At 45.7% G+C, this 15,573-nt stretch overlaps 1 protein-coding gene across 4 annotated transcripts in view; it reads left to right on the top strand.

The window, feature by feature from the left end:
- LOC147097082 (cysteine/serine-rich nuclear protein 2-like) overlaps window positions 1-15,573 on the top strand; it is a 70,480-nt gene that overhangs the window by 3,020 nt on the left and 51,887 nt on the right. For 3 of the 4 annotated variants that reach the window (XR_015074480.1, XM_085972882.1, XM_085972885.1), the window contains exon 2: window positions 9,812-10,014. The exons of the other annotated variant lie outside the window; for it this stretch is intronic. The gene's annotated coding sequence lies outside the window, so the exon portion shown is untranslated. The remainder of the gene's footprint in view (window positions 1-9,811; window positions 10,015-15,573) is intronic. 4 annotated transcript variants of the gene reach the window in all.

Below are 15,573 nucleotides of genomic sequence, written 5' to 3'. Positions count from 1 at the left end.
GTATACCGACAAATACTTGCTCGCCAATTTTCCTGGGCCGTGCTGCAACAGTGGAGACGCAGAGCAGAGTCCTGGCACATCCCCGGAAGGAAAAAACCCAACAAGGGAGGATTCGCTATTGGATCTAGTAATGGGGAATAAACCAGGGCAGATAAGAGAAGTAAAAGTAGGGGAACATATAGGCAATAGTGACCATAATATACGCTTTTAAGATGATAATTGAGAACGACGCAAGTATGACAAAAACCAGGGTAATAGATTGGAGAAAAGCTGATTTTTGAGGAGCTGAGAATAGAACTTGGGAAAATAAAATGGGGAACAATATTGGCAAAACGATGTGGAACAGCAATGGGAAACAGTTAAAACCGTGTTCAGCAGAGTGCAGGAACAATATATTCCACTAAGAGGAAAGAACAAACTAAACACTGATGAGACTCGATGGATGAATAAAGACATGAGAACAATTGAGGGTAAGGAAAGAGGCATACATTAAGTACATAGACAGCAGGGGCGTGCATGATGAGGGAGAATACGAAGCGATGAGGAGAGAAGTAAAAAAAAATTAGGAAAGCAAAGAGGAGCTATGAAATTAAATTATCAAGGAACATAAAGCAAAATAGCAAAATATTTTACAGGTACATAATTAAAAAAAAAAAAAAGGTTGGGACGGAAATAGGGCCATGAAGGGATAGATGGGATTATACCACAGATAACGATAGAGATGGCAGAAATATTAAATAATTATTTTGCTTCAGTATTTACCAGGGCGATAGAACAGGTGGACATGACATTGGATGATATTAATTAGATAAGTGCATTTAAAATAAAAATATATTAAATAAACAAATCAAACTCTGAGGATCTGGTCTGGATGGATTGCATCCATGCATTTTAAAAGAATCTAGGGAAGAGATAGCAGAGGCTACACATATTTAATAATTTGTTAGCTAACCCTCTGGCACTACACCTTTTTCTAGTGTAATACCTATATTTAAGAAGGGGGTAGAACATGTGTAGGGAGTTATAGACCAGTCAGCTTAACATCGGTGGTTGGAAAAATAATGGAATCCCTACTAAAGGAGAAAATAGAAGAACATCCAGAAACAAAAAGAAGAATGAATAGTTAGCATGGATTTCAAAAGGGAAAGTCTTGCTTGACCAACCTCATTGAATTTTTTGAAGAGGTAACAGAGAGAATAGACAAGGGTAATGCAGTAGATGTAATTTATCTAGATTTTCAAAAGGCTTTCGATAAGGTACCCCATAATAGACTGATAAACAAGGTCAGAGAATGCGGAGTCAGGGGACACGTAGCAGATTGGATAGCTAGCTGGCATCAAGACAGAAAGCAGAGTAGGGGTAGAAGGTAGCTATTCACAGTGGCAGAAGGTGGGTAGTGGTGTTCCACAAGGGACCACTGTTGTTCACAATTTATATTAACGATTTAGACTTTGGAATCAAAAACACCATTTCTAAATTTGCAGATGACACCAAATTGGGGAAGATAGTCAATACTGAGGAGGACTGCACAAATTACAGGAGGACATTAATAAACTTGCAGAATGGGCAAATAATTGGCAAATGAAGTGCAACACCGATAAATGAGGTACAGGAAACTCTCGTTTAAACGGCACCTAAATATCCGGAATTCTCTATTAACCGGCAAAATTCTCACTCCGAAAACACCTCAATAACCGGAAATGTTGCTGAGTCCGAGTCTCCCGCGGTGGCCGAGTTATTCAGTGGGGGTAGTTCTCCAAACTGCCACTACTCGGCTTCTTGGCGCTGTTGGGAGTCCGAACACCTCAATAACAGGAGTCTGACTCGTTTGTTAAAAATAGCCTCGGTAGATAACCCTCTCTGTCATCCGGAATTTTTAATCAACCGACACCATCCCGGTCCCGTCGGTGCTGGATACCAAAGAGTTTCCTGTATTACATTTTGGTAGGAAGAATAGGGAGGTCACTTATTATTTGGAGGGTGCAAGTCTGGGTGGGGTAGAAGAACAAAGGGATCTCGGAGTACAAATACACAAAAATCACTAAAAGTTGCGACACAGGTTAGCAAGGCCATAAAAAAAGCAAACCAAGCACTAGGGTTTATTTCTAGAGGGATAGAATTGAAAAGTAGGGAAGTTATGTTAAACCTGTATCGAACCTTGGTTAGACCACACTTGGAGTACTGTGTACAGTTCTGGTCGCTGTAGTATAAAAAGGATAGAGGCACTGGAGAGGGTGCAGAGAAGATTTACAAGGATGATACCAGAAATGCGAGGGTGTACATATCAGGAAAGGATGAACAGGCTGGGTCTCTTTTCTCTTTGAAAAAAGAAGGCTGAGGGGTGACCTAATAGAGGCCTTTAAAATTTATGAAAGGTTTTGATAGAGTGGATACAGAGAGAATGTTTCCACTTGTGGGGAAGAGCATCAGTATAAGGCCATCAATATAAGATAGTCACCAAGAAATCCAATAGGGAATTCAGAAGAAACTTCTTTACCCAGAGTGGTGAGAATGTGTAACTCGCTCCCACAGGGAGTGGTTGAGGTGAATAGTATAGATGCATTTAAAGGGAGACTAGACAAGCATATGAGGGAGAAGGGAATAGAGGGTTATGCTGATAGATTTAGATGAGGAAAGACTGGAGGATGATCGTGTGGAGCATAAACGCCGGCATGGACTAGTTGGGCTGAATGGCCTGTTCCTGTGCCATATATCTTTATGTAATTAGAGATCCATCAATACCATTGGTGCTCTGCAACACATCGTAATGCTGAGCTCAAGCAGTGTTGGAAAGATGATAGCAAAATACTGCGGATGCTGGAAATCTGAAATAACAACAGAAAATGCTGGAAATACTCAGCAGGCCAGGCAGCATCTGTGGAGAGAGAAACAGAGTTAACGTTTCAGGTCTGGGACCCTTCATCACAGAAACATAGAAGATAGGAGCAGGAGTCGGCCATTCGGCCCTTCGAGCCTGCTCCGCCATTCAATGAGATCATGGCTGATCATCCAAATTCAGTACCCTGTCCCTGCCTTCTCCCCATATCCCTTGATCCCTTTAGCCTTAAGAAATATATCCAACTCCTTCTTGAATATATTTAATGAACTGGCCTCCACTGCCCTCTGTGGCAGAGAATTCCACAGGTTCACCACTCTCTGGGTGAAGAAATTCCTCCTCATTTCAGTCCTAAATGGCTTACCCCTTATCCTTAGACTATGACCCCTGGTTCTGGACTCCCCGGCCATCAGAAACATCCTTCCTGCATCTAGTCTGTCCAGGCCTGACAGAATTTTATAGGTTTCGATGAGATCCCCTCTCAATCTTCTAAACTCCAGTGAGTATAAGCCCAATCGACACAATCTCTCCTCATACGTCATTCCTGCCATCCCAGGTATCAGCCTGGTGAATCTTCGCTGCACTCCTTCCATGGCAAGAACGTCCTTCCTCAGGTAAGGTGACCCAAAACTGCACACAATACTCAAGGTGCGGTCTCACCAAGGCCCTGTACAACTGCAGCAAGACATCCTTGTTCTTGTACTCGAACCCTCTTGCGACGAAGGCCAACATACCATTTGCCTTCTTAACCGCCTGCTGCACCTGCATGCTTACCTTCAGCGACTGGTGCACAAGAACACCCAGGTCTCTTTGCACTTCCCCTTCTCCCAATCTATTGCCGTTCAAATAATAATCTGCCGTCCTGTTTTTGCCACCAAAGTGAATAACCTCACATTTATCCACATTATAGTGCATTTGCCATGTTTCTGCCCAATCACCCAACCTGTCCAAATCGTACTGGAGTTTCACGACATCCTCCTCACAGCATACCCTCCCACCCAGCTTTGTGTCGAAAGATGAGGTGCTGTTCCTCGAGCTAACTGCAACGTAAGCTCGAGGAACAGCGCCTCCTCTTTGGATTAGGCACTTTACAGCCTGCCGGACTCAACATTGAGTTCAACAATTTCAGATAATAATCCCTGCCCCCGTTTTTCATGCAGTATGATTTTGCCATTCCCATTTGCAACATTTTCACAGCATGTTCTTTCAATTCCTTCCTCCCCTCCTAAACCCTGCCGCCCCCCCCCCCCCCCCCCCCCCCGTCTCTGCACCTGCTTAATATCAACTGTTACATTTCCAGCTTTGTCCAGTTCTGATGAAGGGTCCCAGACCTGAAATGTTAACTCTGTTTCTCTCTCCACGGATGCTGCCTGGCCTGCTGAGTATTTCCAGCATTTTCTGTTGTTATTTCAGTGTTGGAAAGAGGCAGCTCGACCACCTCATGCCAAAATCAAGCACCGTGCCATTCACATTGGTAACCAAGGCAAATGGTACTGTACGTATCGGATTGAATGCAGAGAGAAAACCTGTGTTCTGTCTTTGAACAAAGCCTGCAACTTGCCACCTACCTGATTAAGGATATTCTCAACAACTTTGTCGACGTTAACACCTATTTATCTATTGAATGTCAGAGAGGGGAAAAAATTATTGCACTCTTTGCAGCCACTTGGTTTAACATGCAAAGCATCTGGTTTGTCTATCACCTGGAGTACACTGTATTCAGACAGGAAATGAAATGTCCAGGTTTGTGTTTACCCACTTCAGGCAGATGAGGAAAGGCTCTTGCTGTGCTCTCCCCGCAATCTCACGGTTTATTTTGCATGCAAGACTTTAACTGGCTGTTCAACCTGCTGACTGTCGTGAATGGTTGCATCCATTTGCTAAAGTCCACAGATTGTGTTGCGAGATGTACAGGCTTCAATAGACACAAGCAAGTAACTGTTGAAATTCATGTGCTGTGCCAGGGATTCTTCTTTCTCTTCCCTCCACCGCCCCGCCCCCCCCCCCCCCCCCCGACACGAGCTTTTGATCACTTAAATCGTTTCAAATTCTATTAATTTACAAAAGAAAACCAATCCTTACCCACTGCAACAGGTCAACATTTCACATAAACGGCGTCACGAATAACAGTCCAGGAAGCATTTGAAAATTATTCATGACCCTTGACCTACTAAGTTAAGGAGATTACTGAATGAAGAGAATGTACGCCAATATAACCGCGGCTTGTACAGACTCTCTTAGAACAAAGTGCCAGATTAAGGGGTCAGAACTTTCTAAAGTGTTGGGCGTTGTATTCTTGTCCCTTGAAGCTCTGAATTCCCCCCCCCCCGGCCCCCAAACGTCGCTTGTTAAAGTGACCGGCCTTTTGAAGTTCCAAATTCAGCCACCACAGCAGATGCTGACCGACAGGGACGATGATCACACCCAACTGGCTTCGTGGTTGGGGACGTTGCATGATAACTTAATAAGTTAGTAATTGGGTAAGAGTTCGGGGCACCCTAACGATCTGATGGTGCAAATCTGCATGTAGCTTTTTTTTCTTAATAAACAAAACTGGGGAGATACCAAAGAATACAGTTATAGCCCTACCCCCACCCAATGATGCATCCTTGGACACCCAACACTGGCAGGCACCTCAAAGCACTGGAGAGGTACCATCAACGCTGCCTCTGCAAGATCCTGCAAATCCATTGGTAGGATAGGCGCACCGACGTCAGTGTTCTCGCTCAGGCCAACATCCCCAGCATCGAAGCTCTGACCACGCTCGATCAACTCCGATGGACGGGTCACATTGTCCGCATGCCCGATACGAGACTCTCAAAACAAGCGCTCTACTCGGAGCTCCGACACGGCAAGAGAGCCCCAGGTGGGCAGAGGAAACGCTTCAAGGACACTCTCAAAGCCTCCTTGAAAGTGCAACATCCCCACCGGTACCTGGGAATCCCTGGCCCAAGACCGCACAAAGTGGAGGAGAAGCATCCGGGAAGGCGCCAAACACCTCGAGTCTCTTCGCCGGGAGCAAGCGGAAGGAGTGCACGTCAACCCAGGCACCCCACCCACCGTCTGCCCCACCTGTGACAGAGACTGCAGGTCCCGCATTGGACTTATCAGTCACCTGAGAACTCATTTTGTGTGGAAGCAAGTCATCCTCTGTTCCGAGGGACTGCCTAAGAAGAGAGACTGCCAACACCCGTCCCGACATCTTTGATTTAAAAGCTTAAAGCAAAATTATACATCCACCTCCTGTTGTCACTCAACCCCATTGACTGCATTGGTGATCTCGTACGAAACATACGGAAATGACAGGCAGGAGAAGAGCAGCTGGTCCATCAAGCTTGCGCCGCATGCAAATCTGCCGTCCTTACCCAGTCTGGCCTGTATGTGACTCCAGACCCACAGCAATGTGGTTGACTCTTAACAGCCCTCTGAAACGGCCCAGCAAGCCACTCGGTTCAGGGGAATTGGGGGTGGGCAATAAATGCTGGCCTTGCCTGCGACGCCCACATCCCGTGAATGAATAAAGGAAAAAAAGGATGGCTGGAGCACCATGACTCAACACTTCCTCTCCTTACACCCCCCCCCCCACAGCCATGTAATCTTCTGAGAGAAGCAATAATGGAAAAAAAAAATTCTGGAAAATTTCTCTTTTTCAGCCCTACTAGGTGATCAAAACCAGCGCAGGAGATCATGTAGAACCACAATGGTTCACAAAATGGTGCCACACATCAATAAGGACAACCCAGTAGAGTAACTTAACTAAAGAGAGGGACTAGACTAATTTGGATCAATTGTTTGAAGCTCAAATTTTGCCATCTTGCCCCTCATACATCCTTAATCAGTTAACAAAAGCAAGATACCGCGGATGCTGGCAATTTGAAATTAAGAACAGAAAATGCTGTTAATACTCAGCAGCTCGGGCAGCATCTGTGGAGAGAGAAACAGAGTTAACGTTTCAGGTCAATGACCTTTGGTCAGAGGTCTGGATAAGCAATATCCTACTCCACCTTGATTGGCTGCTCAAGAAATGACAGGTCTGACAAAAGGTCTCTTTTTATATAAAAAAAAAATTATAATTATTCGTTGCTGAGATGTGGGCGTCGCTGGCAAGGCCAGCATCTGCTGCCCTTGAGAAGGTGGCGGTGAGCCGCCGCCTTTGAACTGCTGCAGTCCGTGTGGTGAAGGTGCGCCCACATCCTTCCGAAAGTGCGGGGGCAGACGGGGCTTCGGTTCAACGTCTCATCCGAAAGGCGGCACCTCCGACAGCGTCCCTCAGTGTTGCATTGGGAGTGTCGGCCTTGATTTTTCTGGCGTGGGACCTGAACCCGCAACCTTCTGACTCCGAGGCAAGGGTGCTACCCACTGAGCCACGCCTGGCACCGTTAATCAGTTACCTTAGCTTGAAACGGCGGGAAACGGAGCTTGCAGTCAGTTGGTGACCTATTCTGCTTCCAACCCCCTACCCAGCAATGGGCTCGAATGCAGCCTTGACGGTATGACTTCAGTTTCCCTTTTTAAAGCCAAAGAGCTGAAAATAAATCACAGGGGGGGGGGTGATACACGTGAGCCTTTTCATTATTTCGCTGCACAGTGCCTGGCTGTGAGTCATTTGTGACTGGGCTTCAGGCTCAATGTTCCTGCAGTGCATTGACTCACCGAGGAGCACCTGGCCGTTCGCGGCGAGCTTGTACAGTCAGCCGAGGAAGGCAAGCTGCCGAGAGACATCGACAGCAGCCTGGTGGGCCCCACCATGCTTGCTGAACAGACCCCTCGAGTTGGGCAGCTCCATGTTTATGCCCGTTTCAGCTTCGCCTGCTTGTCTTTGAAGCGTTGCTTTTGAAGTTGATGTTTGAGGGGAGGTTGAATGCAGTGTCTGTCCAATTATTGTAGTGCCCTCTGCCTGCAGCAGTTGCCACATTTGCAAGTGGGTTATTTGCAGTGAGCTGCTTGACATATTAGATCCTGGGAAGGAGTCTGTGTTATTCTATCTCTGATTGATGCAGTTTGTGGTTACAATAGCACCGGCCAATTTTTATCAAGCTCCAAATGAAACCCATCTCTTTATTTTTCGGGTAAGAATTAAACATAGAAACATAGAAGATAGGAGCAGGAGTAGGCCATTCGGCCCCTTGAACCTGCTCCGCCATTCAATGAGATCATGGCTGATCATCCAAACTTAGTACCCTGTCCCTGCCTTCTCCCCATATCCCTTGATCCCTTTACCCTTAAGAAATATATCTAACTCCTTCTTGAATATATTTAATGAATTGGCCTCAACTGCCTTCTGTGGTAGAGAATTCCACAGGCTCACCACTCTCTGGGTGAAGAAATTCCTCCTCATCTCAGTCCTAAATGGCTTACCCCTTATCTTTAGACTGTGACCCCTGGTTCTGGACTCCCCGCCATCGGGGACATCCTTCCTGCATCTAGTCTGTCCAGTCCTGTCAAAATTTTATAAGTTTCGATGAGATCCCCTCTCATTCTTCTAAACTCCAGCGAGTATAAGCTCAATCGACCCAATCTCTCCTCATACGTCATTCCTGCCATCCCAGGTATCAGTCTGGTGAATCTTCGCTGCACTCCCTCCATGGCAAGAACATCCTTCCTCAGATAAGGCGACCAAAACTGCACACAATACTCCAGGTGTGGTCTCACCAAGGCCCCGTACAACTGCAACAAGACATCCTTGCTCTTGTACTAAAATCCTCTCGCTACGAAGGCCAACATACCATTTGCCTTCTTAACCGCCTGCTGCACCTGCATGCTTACCTTCAGCGACTGGTGCACTAGTGCAATTCTAAAACATCTTGCATTAAATTCCTGGATTAAGGTGTGACAGTAGAAAACCGGATGGCCACCTATTGTGTGCTGCATTTAGAGGGAGGCGAGAATCTCTTTACTTCTGCTTCCCTTTCAAACAGTCGTGTAACACTTCCTTTTAAGCTGCTTTCACATTGGGAGTCCAGAACAAGGGGGCGTTACCTTAAAATTAGAGCCAGGCCGTTCAGGGCTGATGTCAGGAAGCACTTCTTCACACAAAGGCTAGTGGAAATCTGGAAAACTCTCTCCTAAAAAGCTGTGGATGCTGGGGGGGTCAATTGAAAATGTCAAGATTGAGATTGATAGATTTTGATTGATAGTGTTCTGACGAAGGGTCATCGACCTGAAACGTTAACTCTGTTTCTCTCTTCACAGATGCAACCTGACCTGCTGAGTATCTCTAGCATTTTCTGGTTTTATTTCAGATTTCCAGCATCTGCAGTATTTTTCTTTTTGTATTGAAAGATTTTTGTTGGGCAAGGATATTAAGGGATATGGAACCAAGGCAGGTGGATGGAGTTAAGATAGAAATCAGCCATGATCTAATTGAATGGCGGAACAGGCTTGAGGGGCTGAATGGCCTCCTCCTGTTCCTATGTTCCTAGAAAGGTGCAGTTCTCCTGAAACTGGAGCTAAAAAACTATACAACCGTCTGGAACAGACTTGTAGAAATTTCTAACAGAGGGTGGCCATTCAGCCCATCGTGCCTGTACTGTTGCTAGCTCCACATTGGAGCCATCTGTTCTAATCCCATTGACTCGACTTTGATAGCAATATGTAATCTATATTCTCATAATTCTTTGCATAAGCACGGGTTGCATGGTCCTAACGCCCCGGGACAGGAACGTTATACTATGTAAAACACAAGGTACTGTTAAAGTGTCGGCGTGTGTCTCTTTAATGCCCAGTTGATACTCAGTAAACTGGTCTATTTATACAAAGGTCAACAATAAGTGGCTATGGTATTTTCTGTTGGAGAGTTTTTAATGTTACAAATTGTCTTTGTTCTTTAATATAACCCCCTCCCCTTAAGCGTGACACACAAATTTGCACTGGGCAGTGTGTGACGCCTGAATTATGAAGGACCTGTATTGGTTCCTGATCTGTTGGGCTCAGAAGCCTTGATTTTTACCTCTGAGCTCATTTGGTTTTTCATAGGAAGCACTGATGACCTTATCAATGATTGACTTGCGGGCATAGCGGCGCCTGGTGGTGTGAGGGAGTTGACTAAACACCCCGTTGAGTTACCGTCATGAATTCGGGGACGGCTGACATTCTCGAGCTCAGTGATGTCTCTGTCTAGGTCTCCTGATGTCACCAGCCCGGGCTAGAAGCAAGAGGAGGGAAGAGGTGACTCCACAGTTAAGTGCCATCAAAATTCCAGTCAGGGCCACTTAAATGAATAACTGATCAAAGAATAAAACATTTTAAGAGAATACAATCTCCATACACAAATCCCTTTTCTGTATTTACCATTGATAGCTGACTCTGTTGATGAATAAGACGTTTAAATGAAAGCCTGCATGTATTCATTTAAATGTACTGCCTCACTGTGTTGAGCCCTTTTTGGTAATTATCCTCGGTTCCGAGGGACTGCCTAAGAAGAATCAACCTGAAGCATTTTTTTAACAAGTGTTTTTATCTAGGTGTGAAAATTGCCTAGTAACCAACTAGTGATGTTTCAGAGTCTTTGTCACCTCCTCAGGTGCTGGGGCTCAAGCACCTTGGGCAGTCAGCGTGACCTGTGCATTTGTTTAGGTGTGAAAACCATCTCATCAGGTCCTAATGCTCATGCAATTGCAATCCAGTTTGCATTCCATTGTTAGCTTCTTGCCAAACTTGTTGCCACAGTTAAAAGGGACAAAAGGATTGGGGAGACCAAACGCAGATTGGGTGACCGCTTTGCGGAACACCTCCGTCAGTCCGTAAGGAGGACCCCGAGCTTCCGGTGGCCTGTCACTTTAATTCACCGCTCCACTCCCACTCGGACCTCACCGTCCTCGGCCTCTTGCATTGTTCAACGGAAGCTCAACGTAAGCTCGAGGAACAGCACCTCATCTTTCGATCAGGCACTCTACAGCCCTCTGGACTCGATATAGAGTTCAACAATTTCAGATCATAACCTCGGCCCCTACTATCGATCGATCTATCGACACTATTGTTTGGTCATTTTTTCTTCCCTCCCACAGGGCAGCTGTCTTTCATTCTGCCAGCGCAATTCACACTTCATCTAGAGCCATCCTTTGTTCCTTAACCTGTCCCATTACCACCTCCTCTCGCCTTGAATATCTCTTAATCTCTCCTGCTTTCTATCCTATCACTGACCTTCCCTTTTGTTCTTTCATCCCCTCCCCCTTTTCCCAGCCCCTAAACTTGCTTTCCATTTCCTGCTTTTTTCCAGTTCTGACGAAGGGTCATCGACCTGAAACGTTAACTCTGTTTCTCTCTCCATGGATGCTGCCTGGCCTGCTGAGTTTTTCCAGCGTTTTCTGTTGTTATTTCGGATTTCCAGCATCCGCAGTATTTTGCTATTGTAAGAGTATAGAACGGTTAGGTGAATACAATTATCTGGCAAAAACATCATTCATTTAACAGTTTTGCACTGTGGTTACTTACCCAACGTTCCGCTCTGATCTTATAAAATAGGTTTGCACTTTGTGGCTGCAGTGGTACAGATGTACAGTGGGCAATGAGATCGCTTTCAACACCTCTGTCTCTCAAAGTGGACATCTCTTTGATGTGGAGAGGAATTACAGCTGCCTTCCCTCGTTAATGATGGTTTGATTCTTAATACAATCGAATCATAGAATGGTTACAGCACAGAAGGAGGCCATTCGGCCCGTCGAGCCCGTGCCGGCTCTCTGCAAGAGCACTTCAGCTAGTCCTGCTCCCCCGCCCTTACCCCGTAGCCCTGTGAATGTTTTCCCCTCAGGTACCTATCCAACTCCCTTTTGAAAGCCACGATTGAATCTGCCTCCACCGCCCTGTCGGGCAGTGCATTCCAGATCCTAACCACTCGCTGCGTAAAAAAGTTTTTCCTCATGTCGCCTTTGGATCTTTTGCCAATCACCTTAAATCTGTGTCCTCTGGTTCTCGACCCTTCCGCCAATGGGAACAGTTTCTCTCTATCTGCTATGTACAGACTCCTCATGATTTTGAACACCTCGATCAAATCTCCTCTCAACCTTCTCTGCTCTAAGGAGAACAACCCCAGCTTCTCCAGTCTATCCACGTAACTGAAGTCGCTCATCCCTGGAACCATTCTTGTAAATCTTTTCTGCACCCTCTCTAAGGCCTTGACATCCTTCCTAAAGTGCGGTGCCCAGAATTAGACACAATACTCCAGTTGAAGCTGAACCAGTGATTTATAAAGGTTCATCATAACTTCCTTGCTTTTGTACTCTATACCTCTATTTGTGAAGCCCAGGATCCCGTATGTTTTTTTAACCACTTTCTCAACCTGCCCTGCCACCTTCAATGATTTGTGCACATATACCCCCAGGTCTCCCTTTAAGATTGTACCCTTTAGTACACCTGGGAACCCCTGGCTCAAGACCGCACAAAGTGGAGGAGAAGCATCCAGGAAGGCGCTGAACACCTCGAGTCTCTTCGCCGGGAGCAAGCGGAAGCCAAGCGCAAGCAGCGGAAGGAGCGCACGTCAACCCAAGCACCCCACCCACCTGTCCCTTCAACCACCGTCTGCCCCACCTGTGACAGAGACTGTAGGTCCCGCATTGGACTAATCAGTCACCTGAGAACTCTATTTTAGTGTGGAAGCAAGTCATCCTCGGTTCCGAGGGACTGCCTAAGAAGAAGATATTGCGCCTCGTTCTTCCTACCAAAATGTATCTCAATGATGGCGAGACTCTCTCTTGAATAAAGTTTCAAAAAAAAAGATACTTGCTGTGTGGAACAGTGTTGTGTTCAGGGGAACGCAAGCAATCCTTTACACACTGTAGACTGGCTAATGCAGTGCCAAAACTGAGAGCTGTCAGTGTGGAATTCCCTTCCTCAAGCTGTTGCACGTTCTATATCTGACCATTCTATTCAGGGTCTCGGAGAATAGTAGATAATTACTTATTGAACAATTAGCTACGTTCTGTACCTCATTTTTGATGATGACCTCCGTCGCTGCAGGATTTTAACATGAATTAATTTTATATTGTGTTTTTACCATTATGATTTCAATAAATTTCCTTCAATACTGGGGAGGCCCATCCTGTAATGGGTGTAGGGCTAGTTATAACAAGCTCCTTTTCTCCTTTCCAGGGCATTGTGTGTATTAGAATTAACTCAACTATGGCAGGTTCTGTCTTGCTGACAACACGAAGAAGTCAAATTGCCTCCATGGAGCTGGTTGAAGCGAAGGTGGCTTATTATGAAAGGCATTTGTATGAGTGTTCTTGGTATCATAGAGTTACCAGGTGGAATATTCTCAGGGAGGGGTGGTGGTGGGGCTTGAGGGTTTTAAATCTTGCTGGTAATGTCTTTATTTTAAAACAAACGAAGTGAGTATTGATGTCGCTGTCAGCTAAGGTGGGGCGGGTCTTAGGACTCGCAGCAAACAGAGTCTATTTAAAGAGAGTCTCTGAACTACAGCAAACAGAACTCATGATCAAAACTACAGCAGAGTCTCCCGATAAAAGCAGGATTATTTCTCCAGCAAAATGCAGTGAGTGAAGGATAGTTACAATATACAAATAGTGTGCTTAAAACCAGACTACAGAATGCTGCGGTACAGAAGGATCTGGGGGTCCTCGTACATGAAACACAAAAAGTTAGCATTTAGGCACAGCAATAATTAGGAAGGCAAATGAAATGTTGGCCCTTATTGCAAGGGGGATGGAGTATAAAAGTAGGGAAGTCTTACTACAACTGTACAGGGCGCTGGTGAGACCACACGTGGAGCACTGCGTACAGTTTTGGTCTCTTAATTTAAGGAGGGATAAACTTGCATTGGAGGCAGTGCAGAGAAGGTTCACTAGATTGATTCCTGGGATGAAGGGGTTGACGTATGACGAAAGGTTGAGCAGGTTGGGCCTATACTCATTGGAGTTTAGAAGAATGAGAGGTGATCTTATTGAAACATAGAAGATTCTGAGGGGGCTCGACAGGGTAGATGCAGAGAGGATGCTTCCCCTCATGGGGGAATCGAGAACTGGTTTCAGGATAAGGGGTCGCCCATTTAACACCGAGATGAGGAGGAATTTCTCTGAGGGTCGTGAATCTTTGGAATTCTCTACCCCAGAGAGCTGTGGAGGCTGGGCCATTGAGTATATTCAAGGCGGAGATAGATAAGGTGGCGATAGACAGATATTTGAGCTACAGGGGAGTCGCGGGTTATGGGGAACAGGTGGGAAGGTGGAGTTGAGGCCAAGATCAGATCAGCCGTGATCATATTTCTTATGTTTTTATGCAATCCCGGTCCCTTACAGCAATGCGGCCTCCAGGCGTGATTGATGGGGGAATTACCCAATCATCTCTACTGTGCCTGGGAATAGTGGTGTCACACTATGCAGCCATAAAAAAATTGGTTTGAATTTGCTTGCTGTGTATTGCAGTACAATCTGTACTGAATAATATGCCAGAGACTTGTATAATTAAGCCATCTCCATTAATGGGGAAGGGGGATGTTGTGTTGCATTTGAATCTTTGGTATTTTGCCTTTCACTTTCTGTATGTGGTTCCATAGGAATTGAAGGAGAGTGGCCCAAAGTGGGCAGCACTGAGGGAATGCAGTGCTTCAATTCTCAGCTGACTTGTATTGTTTTTTGTTTATATACTTATGGCGGGCAGGGCTGAAGGAAAACCGACCGTGATCAAGGGCTGCATTCGAATAAGCAGCAGAAAGAGTCGACTTTAGACTTGTGCAAATAAATGGAAGGTGCTTTATCCCCATCACTGTGTAGAAAGCCAATCTTCTGACGTGTGAATGATCGTCTACGCTGTCGGTTTGAACACACTAGGTCAAGTGAAAGTGGACCTGGCCTCTAATGATTTATTTTTGCCTCCTATTAATAGCAATATGTAAATTCTCTTATCGACTTGTATTCAGCTGGAAAACTAAGCGTGTGAGCAGTTTTGTTTAAAAATCCCATATTCTGAAGGTTTTTCCTCTTGAGGTGCCATCTCCAGGTGCAGATATCGTTGGGCTGTATGTTGGAGCAGGTCATTAAGGTTGGAATTTAACACTTGTTGCAATGCTTTTGTTTTCCACTAGCGCGAGAGGAAAAAATACCCATCGGGGGCTGTGGAAAAGTAGCCCACAACAACTTGTATTTATATAGCACCTTTCACATAGTAAAACATCCCAAGGCGCTTCACAGGATTGTTTTCAGACAAAGATTGGACACTGAGCCACATGAGATATTAGGACAGCTGAGCTTGGTCAAAGAGGTTGGTTTTAAGGAGCGTCTTAAAGGAGGAGAAAGAGGTAGCGAGGTTTAGGCAGGGAATTCCAGAGCTTAGGGTCTTGGCAGCTGAAGGCACGGCTGCCAAAGGTTGAGCGATTAAAATCAAAGATGTTCAAGAGGGCAGAATTAGAGGAGTGCAGATATCTCAGGCGGGGGTGAGGTTGTGGGGCTGGAGGAGGTTACAGAGATAGGGAGGGGCGAGGCCACGGAGGGATTTGGAAACAAGGACGAGAATTTTGAAATCGAGGTGTTGCTTAACCGGGCGCCAGTGTAGGTCAGCGAACACGGGTGATGGGTGAACAGGACTCGGTGCGCGTTAAACTACAACCTGAACTATATGTAGCGAATTGGATAAATACTTGAAGGGGAATATTTTGCAGGGCTATGTGGAATGGGCAGGGGAGTGGGACTAATTGGATCGCTCTTTCAAAGAGTCAGCGCAGGCACGATGGGCCAAATGGCCTCCTTCTGTGCTGTATCGTTCTATGATTCTCCGATTCGTTCATC

This window comes from Somniosus microcephalus, chromosome 33, assembly GCF_052327205.1.
Source record: "Somniosus microcephalus isolate GS21.2 chromosome 33, FLI_Smic_1.0, whole genome shotgun sequence".
NCBI classification, from domain to species: Eukaryota; Metazoa; Chordata; class Chondrichthyes; order Squaliformes; family Somniosidae; genus Somniosus; species Somniosus microcephalus.
The sequence above is the reverse complement of the archived record's forward strand: the minus strand, read 5'-3'. Positions and strand labels throughout refer to the sequence as shown.